The 19,070-nt window shown below is 40.5% G+C and overlaps 1 protein-coding gene across 2 annotated transcripts in view; it reads right to left on the reverse strand.

Annotated features, from left to right (window-relative positions):
* TMCC1 (transmembrane and coiled-coil domain family 1) overlaps positions 1–16,393 on the reverse strand; it is a 258,137-nt gene extending 241,744 nt beyond the window's left edge. Inside the window, exons 1-2 of one of the 2 annotated variants that reach the window (XM_045990861.1) lie at positions 16,212–16,393; positions 15,640–15,690 (exon numbers count right to left, since the gene is read on the reverse strand). The gene's annotated coding sequence lies outside the window, so the exon portion shown is untranslated. The remainder of the gene's footprint in view (positions 1–15,639; positions 15,691–16,211) is intronic. The other variant, XM_045990860.1, reaches the window with a different exon arrangement.
* Positions 16,394–19,070: the final 2,677 nt, after the last annotated feature.

Consider the following 19,070-nt stretch of genomic DNA (forward strand, 5'->3'; position numbering starts at 1 on the left):
CTACCAAACTAGCTCTGAACCACCTATTTCCTTGTTTCTATTTACATGAACCAATTTAGAGTCTTTACTGTTTAGGCAGCTGTTAGATATTGCTACTGTTATTTACAGTATAATATATCGTAAGTGATAAACTTTGTATCTATCCATGGAAACTAATGTAGCTTAAATTCTAATGGAAATTAAGTAATTTGTGTCAATGTTTAACAGCGGCATAATGTTCTATGTTAATCTATTTCCTACAATTTGATTTCTTTGTGATTCCCATATGACCACACCATTTGAAGACAACCAGTACTAGTCTCAGACCACCAAAAAGTTTTGGTCTCAATCTGCTACTTCATTCCAACTAGAACATAAACTCCAGTCTGGCAGAAACTTTAATGCATTGCATCTCCAGTAGCTACAACAGAACCAAACATTTATGCAAGTATTTGATAAATATTATTTAAATAAATAAATGAAGAAAAAGAGGTGTTCCATAAAGCCCGATTAAGCTGTATCTAAGCATAACTTATCAATTTGGGTTGTTTGCACAAGATTGTCAGGTTGAGTATGCTACAAAGATGGAAAACTTCCACTAAGGAATAGGTAAGTATGAGGAGTCTCACAGTCCCCTTTGACAACCAATTAGTATTTAAAGTGTCTTTCAGCCATGTAACCTAGGAAAGAAGAGTAGCTGAGAGCCTGATGGTTTCTAACCAATTCTTACATTTCTTCTTTTTTATCATAACTGCTAAGGATGATCTGAAAACCCTGAAGGCATGAAATAAAAATTCAGGAACTAAAAATCAGTGGTTTAGGATACCTTAAAGATTTCAAAGCACACTTTCCAATATTTCTCTAAATGAGCAATTAATCAAACCAGTTGCTATAACAGTACTTAAACATCTTAAATCTTCTCCTATCCCAGACATTTATCTAGAGTTACATATGTTTACCTAAATACCACCTCATCAGGGTTTAGGACTGTTTTACTGTTGGAAAAGCAACCTCTCCAAACAGATTTTTACTCCCATTGCCTCCAGAAACTATTCTTTTTTTTTCTTTTTTTAATATTTTATTTATTTGACAGAGAGAAATCACAACTAGGCAGAGAGGCAGGCAAAGAGAGAGGAGGAAACAGGCTCCCTGTGGAGCAGAGAGCCTGATGCGGGGCTCCATCCCAGTACCATGGGATCATGACCTGAGCTGAAGGCAGAGCCTTTAACCCACTGAGCCACCCAGGCGCCCCTCCAGAAACTATTCTTAGCAAGATTACCAGTAACTTCCACATTGCTAAATAAATGGTTATTTCTCAGCCCTCCTCTTAATTGTTTAGTATTTAACACAGTTGATAACAACACTTTCCTCATTTGGCTTCAGGATAACCTCTCACCTGTCTTTCTTTCTACTTCCCAGGCTGATGCTGTCTCCTCTGACTGTTCCTCATCTTCCTCACTTCTAAAGACTCTTAACCTCTGGTCCACTCCAGAGTTAAGTTCTTCAGCTTCTTACTTCTATCTCTATTCATTTCCTTGGTGACCTCACCCAGCCTCCTGACTTAAATATAGTATTTTTGTCAGTAACACACCTCCAGCAGATCCTCTCTCCTAAATACCAGATTCATAAACCAGCTACCTACTTAACATCTCTACTAAGTCTAGTAGGCATCTATAATATATGTTCAAACCTGAGCTCCTGTTCTTCTCTTCCAAACTTGTTACTCTTTTAGTCTGTCCCATATGAATAAACAGTGTCCCTGCAGGAACTTGGAGCAAAAACCTTCAAATTGTCCTTAACTCCTTCCTTTCTTTCAGAGCACACATCCAACTATCAGCAAAACCCGTTGATAATAACTTGAAAATTATATCCAAAACCAGACCATGTGTCACCACATTCACTGCCACCCCACAGTGCAAACTGTCATCTTCTCTCACTTGGATTACAGCAATAGCCTCCTAACTGGTGTTGCTGCCTTTGCCCTTGCCAAACCCACCACCAGCATATTACCAGCACCGCAGCCAGAGGCATGATGTCAAAATGGAAATCAGATTATGTCAGGCCACCACCCAAAAATTCTCTGAAGATTTCCCATTTCACTCAGCCTAAAAGCTAAAGCCCTACAAAGGACCAACAGTACTAGCAGCAACTGGGAGCTTGTTAGAAATGAACCCTACCTCAAACCTACAAAATTAGAATCTGAGTTTTAACAACAACCACCTACATAAACCATATGCACATAAAAGTTTGGAAAGTACTTCCCTGAGGCTCCACAAGATAAGCACCTACCCTTCCAATTCTTGCCATTTCCCAGGCAAGTTTCTGTCTCAGGACCTTTGCACTTGCCTTCATTCATTTATCTGCATGGCTTACTCTCTCACACCTTTCAAGCTTTCATTCAAATGTCACCTTTTCTGTGAGCCATCTATGACCATTCAATCCCTCCCTTCAATATGCCCTATTCTTCTTTCCTGCTTTTACTTTTCTCATTAGAACTTGTCATAATGGGGCACCTTGGTGGCTTAGTGGGTTAAGCCTCTCTGCCTTCAGCTCAGGTCATGATCCCAGGGTCCTGGGATCCAGCCCTGCATCAGGCTCTCTGCTTGGCAAGGAGCCTGCTTTTTCCTCTCTCTCTCTCTCTGCCTGCCTCTCTGCCTACTTGTGATCTCTGTCTGTCAAATAAATAAATAAATAAATAAAATCTTTAAAAAAAAAAAACTTCTCATTATAAAATAATGATTTTTTACTTTTTTACCTTCTTTATTCTATCTCCCCACATAAAACATTAAATAACTTCCATGAGCAGAAGTTTCTTTTCTTCCCCAGAGTCCAGAACCTAGTTAGTCCTCAATAAATATTTTTAAATGCATAAAACAATAAAAAAATGATATTTCTCTTCAAAACACTATACAGTAGATTTTGTAAGATAGTTCCTTACCATACAAACCGACATTTTCTTAGCATCATATTCAACAAATCCACTTTTAAAAATATACAGAGCACCTACCATGTAATTAGGCACTAGAAGCACTACTGTTCATCCATGATTAAGTATGGAAATGTAAAAATCCAATTCTTTTTTTTTTTTTTTTTAGATTTTATTTATTTATTTGACAGACAGAGATCACAAGTAGGCAGAGAGGCAGGCAGAGAGAGGGGGAAAGCAGGCTCCCTGCTGAGCAGAGAGCCTGATGAGGGGCTCAATCCCAGGACCCTGAGATCATGACCTGAGCCGAAGGCAGAGGCTTTAACCCACTGAGTCACCCAGGTGCCCCTAAAAATCCAATTCTTAACAGGGCTATACCATCAAAAAGTCTGCAGAAATAAAAACTGAGTCTTTGAGTAAAAAGTAAAAAGATGCCTACAGCTCTCTGCAATGCAGTAACAAGCCTTTATAGTGATAAAATAGTCTTCCACACAGGGGCGCCTGGGTGGCTCAGTGGGTTAAATCCTCTGCCTTCGGCTCAGGTCATGATCTCAGGGTCCTGGGATCGAGCCCCGCATCAGGTTCTCTGCTCAGCGGGGAGCCTGCTTCCCTTCCTCTCTCTCTGCCTGCCTCTCTGCCTGCTTGTGATCTCTGTCTGTCAAATAAATAAATAAATAATCTTTAAAAAAAAAAAAATAGTCTTCCACACAAAATTTCTCACCTGACCCTCAACAACCCCATGAGGTTTGTGTAAAACAAGTAATGATAAGCTGAATTTTGGAGATGTGAAAACAAACATACTCTATAACTCAAAGCCTGGCAGTAACAATGTCACAACTGGGATTGAAGTCTGTCAATTTTTAATTCAAAACTCTCCAATGTCAGGGGTACCTGGGTGGCTCAGTCAGCTAAGCATCTACCTTCGGCTCAGGTCATGATCTCAGGGTCCTAAGATCGAGTCCCACATATCTATCTCTATCTCTAGCTCTCTCTCTCTTTCTTAAATAATTAAGTAAAATCTTTAAAAAAAAATCTCCAATATCCTATCTCCTCTTACAAATGATACTGAACCAGACTACAATATCATATAGCTACATATTACCCTAAAGATACTAAGCTTTCCCAGTGTCTATCCAGAATGGGAACAAACTAACTCTGCTCATTCACAGTCACAATCCCAACTTGAGGCATAAGTATTCAAACAGCTTCCTGTCACTTTTAAGTCTAACCCAGAGTCCAATGACATTCAGGAAGAATGTAAGAAATGAGCTGCTATATCCACACATCAAGAAAGTTCTTATTAAATCATGACAATAGGGGAAAAAGCGAGAATGGGAGAAAGGGAAGATGGAACAAGTGAATGAATAAGAATGAAGTTCTAGTAAGGAAAGAGTCAATGTTAAGTCATTATTGTCTATTTCTCTGAGTGCCTAAGTGATGCAGTTTTGCAATAGAAGAAAAAAGACATACCTCCTCAAAATCCCAGCACAACAGTTTTCCTTTCTTTGCATAGATGAGGATGAATAGTTGTAATCCAAAGTATTTCCCAGAAAGTTATTTTTTAAAAAGACATAGAAACAGAAGATCCATATGAAAAGAGATCCAGTCTGGGAGGAAGGAGACTGTGTCTTCTAAATCTTGTGATCAAGAGCAGCTGTTCACCAAGTTCAGCATCTGAAGAAAGGGCTAACTGTGGGTGTGTCCTCGAGAAAGTAACACCTGCTGGGACAGGGAGCAAGAGGAGAAATACTACTAAATGCAAATGACTGGCTGGCAAACAATTACCAGTTGTCAGTCTGCAGAATTTTTTAAGTTGATATTAGTAACATTAAAAGATCACATAGAGGAAATCCAAGTGGCCAAGCCCAGGTGGCACAGAGGTTATCAATAACAGCTGCAATCAAAGGTATACTTCAGCAGGTAATCCAGCTCTCTGGTTATTAATAAAAAAGCAGTATAGTAAAACAAAGTATAAAAAATTATTTCATGTTTTTTATAGCAAGATGATGCTCTTATCTTACAACCAAACAAATACAGACAAATAATACTAGGTAGTTTGGCAAACAGACCAAGCACTCTGGTGCCTTATAAAACAAGAATTATAGAACAGATGTCTATGTCAGCAGATATCCACATCAAAAGGAAATATAAAATAACATGCAAAAAAATACCTAGGTAGGTCTGGCAGAAAAACACAGTCAATGTGGAAACCGAGAGACAAGGTTAATTCAACACATATGGCAGTTTTATATACCCTTTAATAGCTTATAGAATTAGGAATCTTTTATTTTGACAGCAAATTAAGATAGTATTTCCAGATACCTGCCAGGTCACTGCATTTCTATCAAACTACAAATTATAGAATATATAGCAGACTGAAATAAAATACACTGAATGGGATTAAGAGCAGATAAAACAATGCAGTAGAGAAAATTTTTGAATGTAAAGACATAAAAGCAGAAATTGTCCAAAATGAAACCCAGAATACAAGAAAACTGGGGAAAAGGGGCACAGCATCAGTGAGCTATGGGACAAACCTAAAGAGCCTAATAACTTATGTGTAATTGGAAATTTGGCAAAGGGAAGATTTGAAAAAACAACATCCAAAAATGTTTTGCTAACTCTGATGAAAATGACAAACCTACAGATACAAGAAGCTCAACAAACACCAAGTTCAAGAAACAAAGAAAGCTAAACCTCCACCAAGAAATAATTGAAATCAATTTCCTTAAATCCAAAGATATGAGAAAAAAATCTTAAAAGCAGGCAGAGATAGAGCCCCGTGTCAGGCTCCATGCTCAGAAAGGAATCTGATTAAGGATTCTCTTTCTCCCTCTTCCTCTGCCCCTTCCCCTGCTTGCACACACATGTGCTTGCTCTCTCTCGAAAATAAATAAGTCTTAAAAAAAAAAAAGAAAAGCATACAGAGGAATACAGAATGGAGAAAATATCTGGAAATCATATATTTCATAAGTAATTAATATCCAGAATATAGAAAGAATGCTTGTAACTCAACAACCATAAAAAAATGAACAACTCAATAGAAAAATGGACAAAGGACATGAACAGACATTTGTCCAAAGAAGATATATGAATGGTCAATTAATACACGAAGATGTTCAACATAACTAATTATTAAGAAAATGCAAATCGGGGTGCTTGGGTGGCTCAGTCAGCTAAGCATTTACCTTTGACTCAGGTCACAGTCTCAATCCCGGGATCAAGCCCTGCATGAGTCTACGCCTCTCCCCACCACTCATGCTTGTGCTCATGCACTCTTGCGCTCTCTCTCTCTCTCTCAAATACATAAATAAAATCTTAAAAAAAAAATGCAAATCAAAACCATAACGAAATACCAGCTCATACTCATTAGGACGGCTACTATTAAAAAAAAAAAAAAGAAGAAAATAACAATGTTAGCAAGAATGTGGAGAAACTTGATACCTGATGCACTGTTAGTGGAAATGTAAAACAACAGAGCCACTGTGAAAAACAGCACGGCAATTCTTCAAAATCTAAATATATAATTATCATATGATCCAGCAGTTCCACTTCTGAGTACATACCCAAAAGAACTATAGGCAGGACCTCAAAGAGATATTTGTACACTGTTCATGGCAGATCTATTCACAATAGCTAAAACACAGAAACAGCACAGATGTCCACTGACAGAAAAATGAACAGCAAAATGTGATCTATACATACAACGGAAGAGTATTCGGCCTCAAAAGGAAGGAATTCTGACACATATTACAACATGGATGAACCCATGTGACATTATGCTAAGAGAAGTAACCCTGTCACAATAAGACAAATTCTATATGATTCCACTTATATGAAGTACCTAAAGTAGTCGAAATCACAGAAAGCTAAATGGTGGGTACCAGAGGCTTGGGGAATGGGGAGTTGCTTTTTTATTTTTTTTTTTTAAGATTTTATTTATTTATTGGACAGACAGTGATCACAAGTAGGCAGAGAGGCAGGTAGAGAGACAGAAGGAAGCAGGCTCCCTGCCAAGCAGAGAGCCTGACGCGGGGCTCGATCCCAGGACCCTGGGATCATGACCTGAGCCAAAGGCAGAGGATTTAACCCACTGAGCCACCAGGCACCCCAAATGTTTCTTTTTTTTTTTTTTAATTTTTATTTATTCTTTTGAGATAGAATGAGAGAGAGAGAGAGCACAAACACAGGGAGAAGCAGGCAGAGGGAGAAGCAGGGTCCCTCCCAAGCAGGGAGCCCAGTGCGGGGCTCAATCCCAGGACTCTGTGATCATGACCTGAGCTGAAGGCAGACGCTTAACCGACTGAGCGACTCAGGCACCCCCTTGGAGTTGCTTTTTTTAATAGGTATCCTTCACTTCTGCAAGATGAAGAAATTGGGAAAAAGATGGTTGTGATGGTTGCACAATGATATGAATGTACTAAATACCACTGAATGGTAGAGTTAAAATCATTAAGATGGTAAATTTTATGTTCTGGGTATTATACCAGAATTTTTAAAAACTGAAAGAAAAATAAAAGGGAGCCAAAAGAAAACAACCACATATTATATACAGAGGCATAAAGAATGATAGCTGACTTCTCACTGGAACAAGGTGGACCAAAGACAGTGAGAAAACATCTTTAAAATATTTAAAGAAAAATACTGTCAACCTAGAATTCTATATCTAGTGAAAATAGCTTCTATAAATCAAGGCAAAAAAGACTTCTTTAGACATACAAAAGCTAAAAAAATTCATCAGCAGCAAAGCTGCACTACAAGAAATGTTGAAGAAGTATTTCATTCAGAAGGAAAGGTACCAGGAGAAATCTGGAACTATGCAGGTAAATGAAGAGCACTAGAGGTAGTGAACAGAATACAGATACAGTATTTGACAAAGGCTTTTATTATAATGCAGTAACAGATTCATCTACATTGTTAAAATATTGGGAGGGGAAGCACCAACAAAAACTTTCATAACACACTTATCTTTCAAAATGCTTGTCTTCAAAAAATAAAGTACCCTGATTAATAGAGCTAATTTCTTATCACAACATCCCTGTAGATAAAGTCAATATTATGTTTTCAACAAAAAATTGTCCCAAGGTATAAGTTATTGGTCCAGTAATAGAGAGTGAGTTTTTAGACAAGTAAAATTAAAATACTCTTGGTTCCAACCCAGTGTTCTACTACACAAACACTTTTAAAGGCCTTGCCTACAGAGACATTCTTGGGATAAAGTATGCTGGTGGTTAACATATAATTTATCTATATTTTATTATCTCCAGGGAACCTCAAAGTCACTTAGGAGAAAGCTTATAAAGCCAGCAAAGAATGTTCCTTCCTTTCAAGAAGTATGAAAAACAACATTAGATTTCAATGAATTGATCAAGCTACCCCAAACTGGCAAAAGAACACTTTTGCCAAGTCTTGCTGAGGAAAATGAATTTATCAAAGCAAAGGTGTTGAAGCAATAACTCCAAAACAAAGCTTCAGGGCTGAGTGCTAAGATAGGAAAAAGAAAACACTAATATTTAATGCCACTTTACTATAGTCCAAACCTCAGAGGGAATGTGGTTAATAAGAATAAAACCTCTATAATATCACTGATGCCAAACAGATTACAGAATGGGAATCCTGCCTACTATCCCTCTGAATATATAATGTTAAAAATAATTCATACACTCAGATTCCTTTAGACCACAAGCAGATCTTCTGATCCAACTTCACAATGAGTGACTACTTGCTACTAGGAAAGACAACTAGATGGTACAAAACATAAATCAGGATATTCCCCTAACAGAATTCTAGGGAAGGCTACCTACTGTTGCCCCATCTGGACAAAAATTCTTTACAAAGACAACAGGAAACTTATGTGATTTCATTATTCACTGATAAATACCATGCCTAGAGAAAGCAGCATTCTTTTCACTTTACACCAAATAAACCACTGGGTAATATAACTTCCCTTTCAATATGAAAATAAAATTTATCAAAAGCAGTATGATACCCACCCAAAAGAACCTAAAACTTGTTCAAACAAAAACCTTTCCATGGATGTTCACAGCAGCATTATTCATACTAGCCAAAAAGTGAAAACAACTCAAATGGCCATCAACTGATAAATGAATAAAATGTGGTATGTCCATACAATGGATTATTATTCATCCACAAAAAAGGAAATTATGTTCTGAAATATGCTACATGGATAAATCTTTAAAATGTTGTTAAACAAAAGCCCATATGTTATATAATTCCACTTAAATGAGAGGTACAAAATCGGCAAACCGGTAGAGACAAAAATCAGTCTAGTGATTGCCAGAGGGTGGGAAGAACTGTTTAATATAAAGTTTCTTTTTGGGTTGATGAAACTGTTCTGGAATTAGTGGTGTTTACACAACATTCTGAATGTTCTAAAAGCCTCTGAACTGTACATTTTAAATGGTTAAAATGATGAACTGTGTTAAATGAATTTTATCTCAATAGAAAAAATGTTTCCATAGTGTTGGCTGTCTAGTACTTGTATCTCCCACTACTTAACAAAATGCTGTGTTCATTAAAAAAATCATTCAAAAATACTTTTTAAAATTTAAAATATTGACATTCTGGAAAAGGCAAGGAACAGTAAGCAGATCAATCATTGCCAAGGGCTGGTATCAGTCAAGTTAAATAGGTGAGGGACAAATTTTTTAGAGAAGTGAAACTAGAGGACACCATAATGGTGAATATAAGATACTATAAGTTTGTCAAAACCCATTCTGTGTTAAAGCACAGAGAAGAAGCCTTAACGTATGCAAAATTTTAAATAATCCTTTAAGATGTAAAGGGGTCTCGACACAGAATGCAGAATATGACAAAACAATCTAAATCTATTACAAATATGAAACAACCTCACAAACCAGGTAGAGAAATAAAGTGCTGACTAGCTAATGTAGAAATAAGTGGAGTCTATAAGACTAAAGACAAAAGGAACTATCAATAAGCACGGTGTTCTACTTGATAAAATCGCTTCCCACAGGTACCCAGATTAACAATTCTGAACCCACTTCAAATGTATACCGGAATTGAAGAACTAAGAAAATGGATAGTGGCGTATGGGCTGAAGTGGAAGAGGTTAGAATGATCCATGTGGTAAGTACGGAATCAGAGTTGGAAACAGCAGGAGGAACTCACGTTTAGCTTAATATAGAGACAAATGGTTACATACAGAAAGATTTACAGATGTGTATATACACAGACACACGTATCTCTTTGTTCTGTCACTCAGATAGCCTAGAAGTAACAATATTCAAGTAGCAACTAGCACATCTAGCACCCAAAATCTTATTTTCTAATACCATTTCCCAATAAAAGGAACTAGGGCTCCTTAGAAAAATGGCTGACTATTGGGAGTTGAACATGATATATAAAAGATGAGCCTGGAGCATCTTATGTTGCCAGAAAGAAAGTACTCATTCACATATAACCGTGGGAGTATGTCAAAGGGAAGGGATACAGAAGCCAAGTGAAAGAGTTCCCAACAGCCAAACCTCAAACAACTTGAGTAACAAAATTTATGTAGATACTCCACCCCTGAGGTGGAGCATAACTCATCACTCATTAAGTGTAGGATACACACAGTAACGTTCTTCCAGATCATGGCACAGAAAGGGAGGAACAAAAGGGTAACTTACAGTCAAGAAAACAAACACTACCACAAACTGGATGATCAAGGTTAACATCAACATCAGCAAGTGATATCACTAGTATGTACTCTTGATTTGTGATGAGAATGACACTTTACCTCTGTGGTCTTTCCAAAATCACATTACATCAGTCTAAACGATTAGAAAACCATCACACAAGAACCAATTGAAGGACATTCTGCAAAAATACCTGATTACCTTTGAAACTGCCAAGGTCATTAAAAACAAGGAAAGTCTGAGAACTGTCAGAACCAAGAGGAGCTGGGAAGACAAAACTATGAAATATAATATGGCATCCTGAATGAGATCCTGGAACATAGGAAGGGACATTAAGGGGAGGCGACTGGGTAGCTCAGTCAGTTAAGTATCCAAGTCTTGATTTCATCTCAGGTCATGATCTCGGAGTTGTGAGATCGAGCTCCACATCGGGCTCCGCAATGAGCATAGAGCCTGCTTAAGATTCTCTGTCTCGGGGCACCTGGGTGGCTCAGTGGGTTAAAGACCTTGCCTTCGGCTCAGGTCATAATCCCAGGGTCCTGGGATCGAGCCCCGAATAGGGCTCTCTGCTAACGGGGAGCCTGCTTCCCTCACCCCTTCTCTTTCTGCCTGTCTCTCTGCCTACTTGTGATCTCTGTCGAATAAATAAATAAAATCTTAAAAAAAAAAAAAAAAGATTCTCTCTTTCTCTCTCCATCTCCCCAACCCCTTGCTTGCTTGTTCTCGCTCTCAAAAAAAAAAGCAGGGGTTGGGGTAGGCATTAAGGGAAAAGCTGTGGAACTCTGACTATAGACTTAGTAATAATGTATCAATATTAGTTCATTACTTGTGACAAATGTGCCACACTAATATGTTAATAAGGGAAACTGAATGTGGGATAGAAAGGAACTCTGTACTAACTTCACAATAATGCAGTAAATATAACACTGTTCTTAAAAAAAAGTTTATTTTTGAAGTTATTTTTTGTGTGTTTTTTTTTTCTTAATTATAAATACTGCATGCCTGAAATTTTACTCAGTGCATCAGGCACAAAAGATACCTGAAACATGATTTTGACCCTTAAGGAGTGTACTGTCTCGGGATGCCTGGGTGGCTCAGTCAGTTAAGTGGCTGCCTTTGGCTCAGGTCATGTCCCAGAGTCCTGGGATCGAGTCCCACATTGGATTCCCTGCTCAGTGGGGAATCTGCTTCTCCCTCTGCCTGTCTCTCCCCGTGCTTGTGCTTGCTCTGTCTCTCTTTCTCTGACAAATAAATAAAATCTTAAAAAAAAAAAAAAAGCTTACTGTCTCACCGTGAGGTAAGAAAAATGCTCATGAAACAAATTAAAAAAAATTAAATTTAGAAATGTAGATAGGGGCACCTGGGTGGCTCAGTGGGTTAAGCCTCTGTCTTCAGCTCAGGTGGAGATCTCAGGGTCCTGGGATCAAGCCCCGCATCGGGATCTCTGCACAGCAGGGAGCTTGCTTCCCCCTCTCTCTCTCTCTGCCTGCCTCTCTGACTACTTATGATCTCTCTGTGTTAAATAAATGCATAAAATCTTAAAAAAAAAAAAAAAAGAAATGTAGTTAAAAGTATATTAGGAATATAGAGAAGGTCTAGAATTATGAGGGTAGACTTCATCAAGGAGATAAAAGTTGAATTTGTACCTTAAAATGTACTTCAGGGTACCAAAGTAAAAAAGAATAAATTGGTATACTCATAAAAGTGCTTGCTTCGGCAGCACATATACTAAAATTGGTATACTCAAAAGAACAACCAGAGGGTGAAGAAACAAGCCAAAAAAAAATGAAAGAAATGAAATTAAGCCCTGAAAAGTGAAGACTTAACTGGGAGACAGCAGTGTTCAAATACTTTTTCAGAGTCATGTGGCAGAACAGAGTTACATCATACAGCCATTTAACTTACTAGCTGACCTCCCAGTAAAATGTGACCAACACTCAAGGACATAGAGAGTGACAGCTGTTTGGTAAAGCCACAACAGGAAATGCCAATTTGGAAAGACAGGAAGCAGGTGGCCAAGTTCTTCTCTGCAACTTCTCAAAGGACAGTGTGCATATGAGCCCACTAAAGCAAAAATTTAAATCTAAATCTTGCAAACATTTATTGACCACTTACCATGTGCTTCCGTACATATTATCTCATTTAATATCACAACACATTTATAAACATTTATCAGTGTAATAAAGGCTTAAAGTAAAAATACAATAAAATTAGCCCTGCAAGGAGCAGGAACACATTAAAATTTTCCACTATCCACCACTCTCTGATAGGGATTTGACAGCTGTTTTTAAAAAGCAAAATTGTTTAAGGTCTATAAATCTACATAATAATTTATTTCTTCCAGATTCTTCTTTCAGTAATGCTCAGTGGCTCTAAGTGTGCAAAGCACTTAAGAATAATATATCATTATACATACAAAAACATGCACACAATGCTTTTTAAGCATTTTAAAGGATTTTTTTTTCTTCTTTTTAAGTAGGTTCCACGACCAGCATGGAGCCCAACACAAGCCAGGCTTAAACTCACAACCCTGAGATCAAGATCTGAGCTGAGTTCAAGAGTCTCAGACACTTAGCCAACCAAGTCACCCAGGTGCCCCACAATTTAAAAGATTTTTAAGTGTAGTTTTCATTTTGTATGATTTTTATTTCAAGTGCTGACTTCAGTTAGAACTGAATCCTGGGAATGAGGTGCAACCCCACTGTGGCTTCCTCTATGGTAACTGTTACGGCAGCATCAGGGAAAAAAGGTAGAAAGGGTGAATCCTATTACAACATGAAGAACATTCTAACAATTAAAGCTAGGCTACCTCAAAGTAATGAACTGATGTCATCAAAGGTTTCAAACAGAAGCTGAAAAATCATTGAGCACATTTTAGAAGAAAGCAATTGGGTAGGAAGTTTAAGATACTTTACAAGTCTTAGATTCTATTACAGGTAGACTTTTAAAACTTGACAGGAAGAGGGCAACCTAGTTAAGAACAAAATGAAAAAAAGACAAAGCCAAAAATGACATGGTATGTAAAGCTCAATGCTGGGGAACATGGGAGCAGTTCATTTCTACCTGCAGATCTTTGTACTTGTTATTTCATTGGCCAGCAAAGTTCTTCCATCTTTTAAACCACAACTCGGATATCTTCTCCTTAGTGAGGCCTCTCCACATCCCCCACCAGTCACTCACTGGTCAAATCATCTGGTCTTATTTTCCTCATAGCCGGTATCAGGAATCAGCAAACTTTCTCTATAAAGGGCCAGATTACAACCTACAGGCCAAATCCAGCTTGCCCCATGTTTTAGTATAGCCAAAAAAAAAAAAAAAAAAAAAAAAAAAAAGATTATTTTGTGACATGGGAAAATGATATGAAATTCAAAAGCCTAATTAGAACATAGAAGTGCTTGTTTATGTACTGCCCATGGCTACTTTACACTAAACAACAGAGTAGTTGCAACAGAAACTATATGGCCCATAAAGCCTAAAATATTTACTTTCTGGTCTTTTACGGAAAAGGTTTGCTAATTGCTGATTTATAGCATTACCTGGAATTATGTTTGTTTGCTATCCTCATTCTCATACACACAGAAAAAACTCAATAAAAAGGACCTTGTCTATTTTGTTCCCCACCATAGCCCAGTACTTAGAAAACCTCTTGCAACAAAATAAGGACTCAATAAATATTTGATGAATAAATAAATGAATGATCCATAAATGTCATTCTGAGGAATTTAAACTTAAGCCCTCAGCCATTATAGGTTTTGTACATATATGACAGGCATAAAGACTCTTGCAGAAAAGGGGAAATATTCTAATAAAAAGAGGCAAACAATTTAAAGAAATGGTTGTCACCAACTAGCCCAGGTTACTGAGCTTCTTCATCAAATTGTACAGGATTTTGTTTGCTCATAAAAGATTCTCTCAACCACTGGAAGGTGTAACAACATTCTGTCAGCTGCCTGTGCTTCTATTTATCTTAAGATGCAAATACTCTGAGAAATCTAATTTCCTATACATAGTACACAACACCCACACCATGCCAAATCTTATTGCTCATAATTATAACAGACCTTGATCACGTGCTAATGAAATTTTAATATTTAAGTTTTTCCTACACTGATCAGCAATCTATTCTGTAAGCAACTGAAAACTCTTTAGAAATTAAAAGGTTACCGCCCACAGACCAGAAGCAGCTTCTAATCCTTCTACACTAGCCAGAGAGTGGGTGTGTGATTTCAAAAAAAAATACAAGCCAACTCTGTTGGGAGAGGACAAGATATAGTTAAAATCCCACCTATAAGCATGGTTTGTTACAGGACACTAGTAAAACTACCACCTACTCACAATACCAGTCTCACTGTTCTAATCTACAAATGGAGGGGGGGAAAAAGGTATCTAGCCCCTAATGGAATCTTGTCATTAACATTCTCATAAGGCTCTTTCCTCCAGGCTTTGTAACAATTTCTATACACGGCTATTTCAAAGACAAAGATTTGGTCTAGCCAATAACTCCCCAAATTTAAAATACTGGTCAGAAGACATAAATATGTCAAAGTTTTATTCTAAAGCAGCTACCTGCTTTCCAAGCCCTGAATTTTTTTTTTTTTTTACTAAGAATTAGCTAATTTAGGAATGCAGATCTTTCCTAGAGATGCTTGTAAGTATGTAAGACTTATAACAACCATTTTGGATTAGAGTGTGTGTTTTTCCTCTTCCTTTCCTCTGTGACAAGTCAGGATGAAAAGGCAGCCCGCAAAAGCTTTGACTAGAATCTACCAACACTCATACTTATGGTGCCACCAAAGAAAAGGGGGGAAATTAGCCAACAGCTCAAGTGGCTGCTTCAAGAAACTCTGCTACAGATTCGCCTCACCATCGATGTTGTTAAGGAATGAGCCAAATCAACAACTGGACCAACACTACACGCACCTTTCCTTAGAATGAAAAAAAGCAGGGGTTTGCAAGCTATAAACGGATCTGTGGCCCTTCAGGGAAGGGGCAACTCACTGAGCCCCCTTATCCCTTGCTAAAAGGATTAACAAAAGGCACTCTTAGACCAACCCCAGCCCCCTCCCAACCCACCTTGCAGCACCTATTTTCCCCCGTTCCCAGCGCAGCGGGCTCCTTCCTTCCCTTAAACGACAAGTTCAAAATCAAAACAAAAGGTGCAAAACTGGTTTCAGGTGGCAATGGCTGAGCCCTAGTGGCCAACTTCTGGGGACGCCAGGACGAGCGAGGGCTCGTAGGACCCCAGACCTCCCCCACAGTCTACTCCGAACAGTCCCTCAGGCCCCGGCCCAACTCCTCACACGCCCCTCCCTCCCCTCAGCCCCGGAGGGGGCGCGCTGGAAAGGGGACGAAGAGTGGGGGTGGGGAGAGAAGCCCCAGGGTCGAAATGACAGCGGAACGAGCTGGGAAGGAAAAAGGCCCGGCGGGATGCTGGAGGACGAGTCCTAGGCCCGGAGCTCCAGCCCCGAACGGGGGCGACCGAGGGTCCGAACCGCGCCAGGCCGCGAGCTGGAGGCCGGGCCAGCGTCGGCGGCGCCGACCAGCCACGCTCCCTTCACGACTCTCCCCCCCCCCCCCCCCCGAGGCGGAAGGGCCGTGAGGGGCCGCGGCCGCCGCCAGCATCCGGGGCGGGGGCTCTCACTCACCAGCGGGGAGGGGAGGAGCAGCCGGCGTCTCCGCCAGTGCCGTGGCTCGAGCTCAAGCGCCGGCTCCTGCCGCTGCGGCCGCCGCACCCGGTCCATCCCCCCCCAACCACCCCCCTCCCGGCCCTCCCCCCGCGCCGCCGCAGCCGCCGCTGCTGCCGCTGCAGCCGCCACTGCCGCTTCAGCCCCGGCGCGGGAGCGCGAACCGGCGCGAGGGGGCGAGAGCGCGCGCGCCCGCCGCCACCGCCCACAACCTCCGCCCCCAGCCGGCGGCGCACGCAGGAGGCGACGGCGGGCGCGCGCACGCTTCAGGGGGCGGGGACGGCCTCGGAAGGCGTAGCCCCGCCCACCCACGCGGTGGCTGGGCCGCTGAGAGGAGTCGCTCGCCGCAGGTCATTCTATGCTGCTCCTGGTGGGCTCCTCGTGGCTCTGGCGCCAGAAACCAAGGCCTCCAGTCTGGCCCCTTCTGGGGATCGAGGCTCGGGAGCGACGCAGGCTTGAGCGTAATTCTAGCAGTTGTGCGGGATCACACACCTGTTCTTCCCTCCTTGATCGAAAGACCTGCCTGCCTTCTCAGATCTAGCAGGTTTTCGTCCGCTGCTGCGAAAAGGATCGAGATTGTTACCATTTACCGTCCAGTATTACCAGTGAAGGGACCGCAAGCAGCCATCGGTCTATCTCTTTATGATCCCATTTTTCTCATTCAGTTATTTGTCCCTCACTTATGCACTGAGGCTTCTTCCGGATGGTAGGCCCTGTTCCACTTGCTGGGAGTAAGTTATGGAAATAAAGCCCTAGCCTCATGAAGTTAAATCTGGTGGAGAAGGACAACGTTAAAGGGAGAAACACACATCAAAACTTGTTATTAGTAAGATCTCTTCTGGGAGGTACATGGTGCTAATAGAACCTGAGAGGGTGGGGTGGAGGTTTAAAGAACAGCAGGCTGGAATCCAAAGGCCACTTTGAAAGGCATTAACAAGGTCCAACAGGTGAGAGCTTGGCATGACCAGAACAGCATGCTGAAAGAAGAGTGAGTGTGAAGGGGCACCTGGGTGGCTCAGTGGGTTAAGCCTCTGCCTTCGACTCAGGTCATGATCCCAGGGTCTTGGGATCAAGGCCCGCATTGGGCTCTCTGCTCTTCGAGGAGCCTGCTTCCCCCTCCCCCCTGCCTGCCTCTCTGCCCACTTGTGATCTCTCTCTCTGTGTATCAAATAAATAAATAAAATCTTTAAAAAAAAAAAAAAGAACTCCTCAAACTCAACACACACAAAACAGATAATCATATCAAAAAATGAGCAGAAGATATGAACAGACACTTCTCCAATGAAGACATACAAATGGCTATCAGACACATGAAAAAATGCTCATCATCACTAGCCATCAGGGAGATTCAAATTAAAACCACACTGAGATATCACCTTACACCAGTTAGAATGGCCAAAATTAGCAAGACAGGAAACAACGTGTGTTGGAGAGGATGTGGAGAAAGGGGAACCCTCTTACTGTTGCTGGGAATGCAAGTTGGTGCAGCCACTCTGGAGAACAGTGTGGAGATTCCTCAAGAAATTAAAAATAGAGCTTCCCTATGATTCTGCAATTGCACTACTGGGTATTCACCCCAAAGATACAGACATAGTGAAAAGAAGGGCCATCTGTACCCCAATGTTTATAGCAGCAATGGCCACAGTCACCAAACTGTGGAAGGAACCAAGATGCCCTTCAACGGATGAATGGATAAGGAAGATGTGGTCCATACACACGATGGAGTATTATGCCTCCATCAGAAAGGATGAATACCCAACTTTTGTAGCAACATGGACGGGACTGGAAGAGATTATGATGAGCAAAATAAGTCAAGCAGAGAGTCAAGTATCATATGGTTTCACTTATTTGTGGAGCATAACAAAGAACATGGAGGACATGGGGAGATGGAGAGGAGAAGGGAGTTGAGGGAAATTGAAAGGGGAGATGAACCATGAGAGACTATGGACTCTGAAAAACAACCTGAGGGTTTTGAAGGGGCGGGAGTTTTGAAGGGGTGGGAGGTTGGGGGAACCAAGGTGGTGGGTAATAGGGAGGGCACGTATTGCATGGAGCACTGGGTGTGGGGCAAAAACAATGAATACTGTTACACTGAAAAGAAATTTTAAAAAAGTGAAAAAAAAATCTAAAATCTGTTAGAATAATAAATGTTACCCTAGGTACAGCTGGTAGCTAAACAAAACAAAACAAAACAACAACAAAAAAACCATTGAGTGTGGGGAAAGGTAGGCAATAATTGAGATAAGGATTTGAGATAGTAATTTGAGAATCTGGAGAAGCCAGTGGGGATTTTTCATTACTTCTATTTTTAAACCATTGTTTGGATAGCAGTAGGAAGAGTGATCTGCAGGGGGCTCAGAGTTGGTGCAGAGGGCCAGTGAGGAGGCTGCTGTTATGGTCAAGGCAGGGTAAACTGGGGGTGGTAGAGAAGAGCGCTTGTCAGGGACAGGACCTGATAGACCGGATGAAGAGCGAAGGCTAGGGAAGTGTGGCAAGGTTGACTTTCAGTTTTAAGGTTGATGGGATGCATTAATGGACCTCAGGAGCAATGGAGGAGGCCCCTGAGGAAACTAAAAATGGATTATAAACATGAAAGCTGAAACTACAAATTTGGGGGTGCCTGGGTGGCTCTGTCAGTTGAGAATCTGACTTTTGATTTGAGCTCAAGTCTTGATCCCAGGGTCCTGAGTTAAAGCCTGGTGTTGACTCCACACTAGGCATGGAACCTACTTAAAATAGATAGATAGATAGATAGATAGATAGATAGATATAGATAGAGTAAATTTCTAGAAGAAAACATGGAAAAAATCATTAGTGATC

Source organism: Meles meles, chromosome 20, assembly GCF_922984935.1.
Source record: "Meles meles chromosome 20, mMelMel3.1 paternal haplotype, whole genome shotgun sequence".
NCBI lineage: Eukaryota > Metazoa > Chordata > Mammalia > Carnivora > Mustelidae > Meles > Meles meles.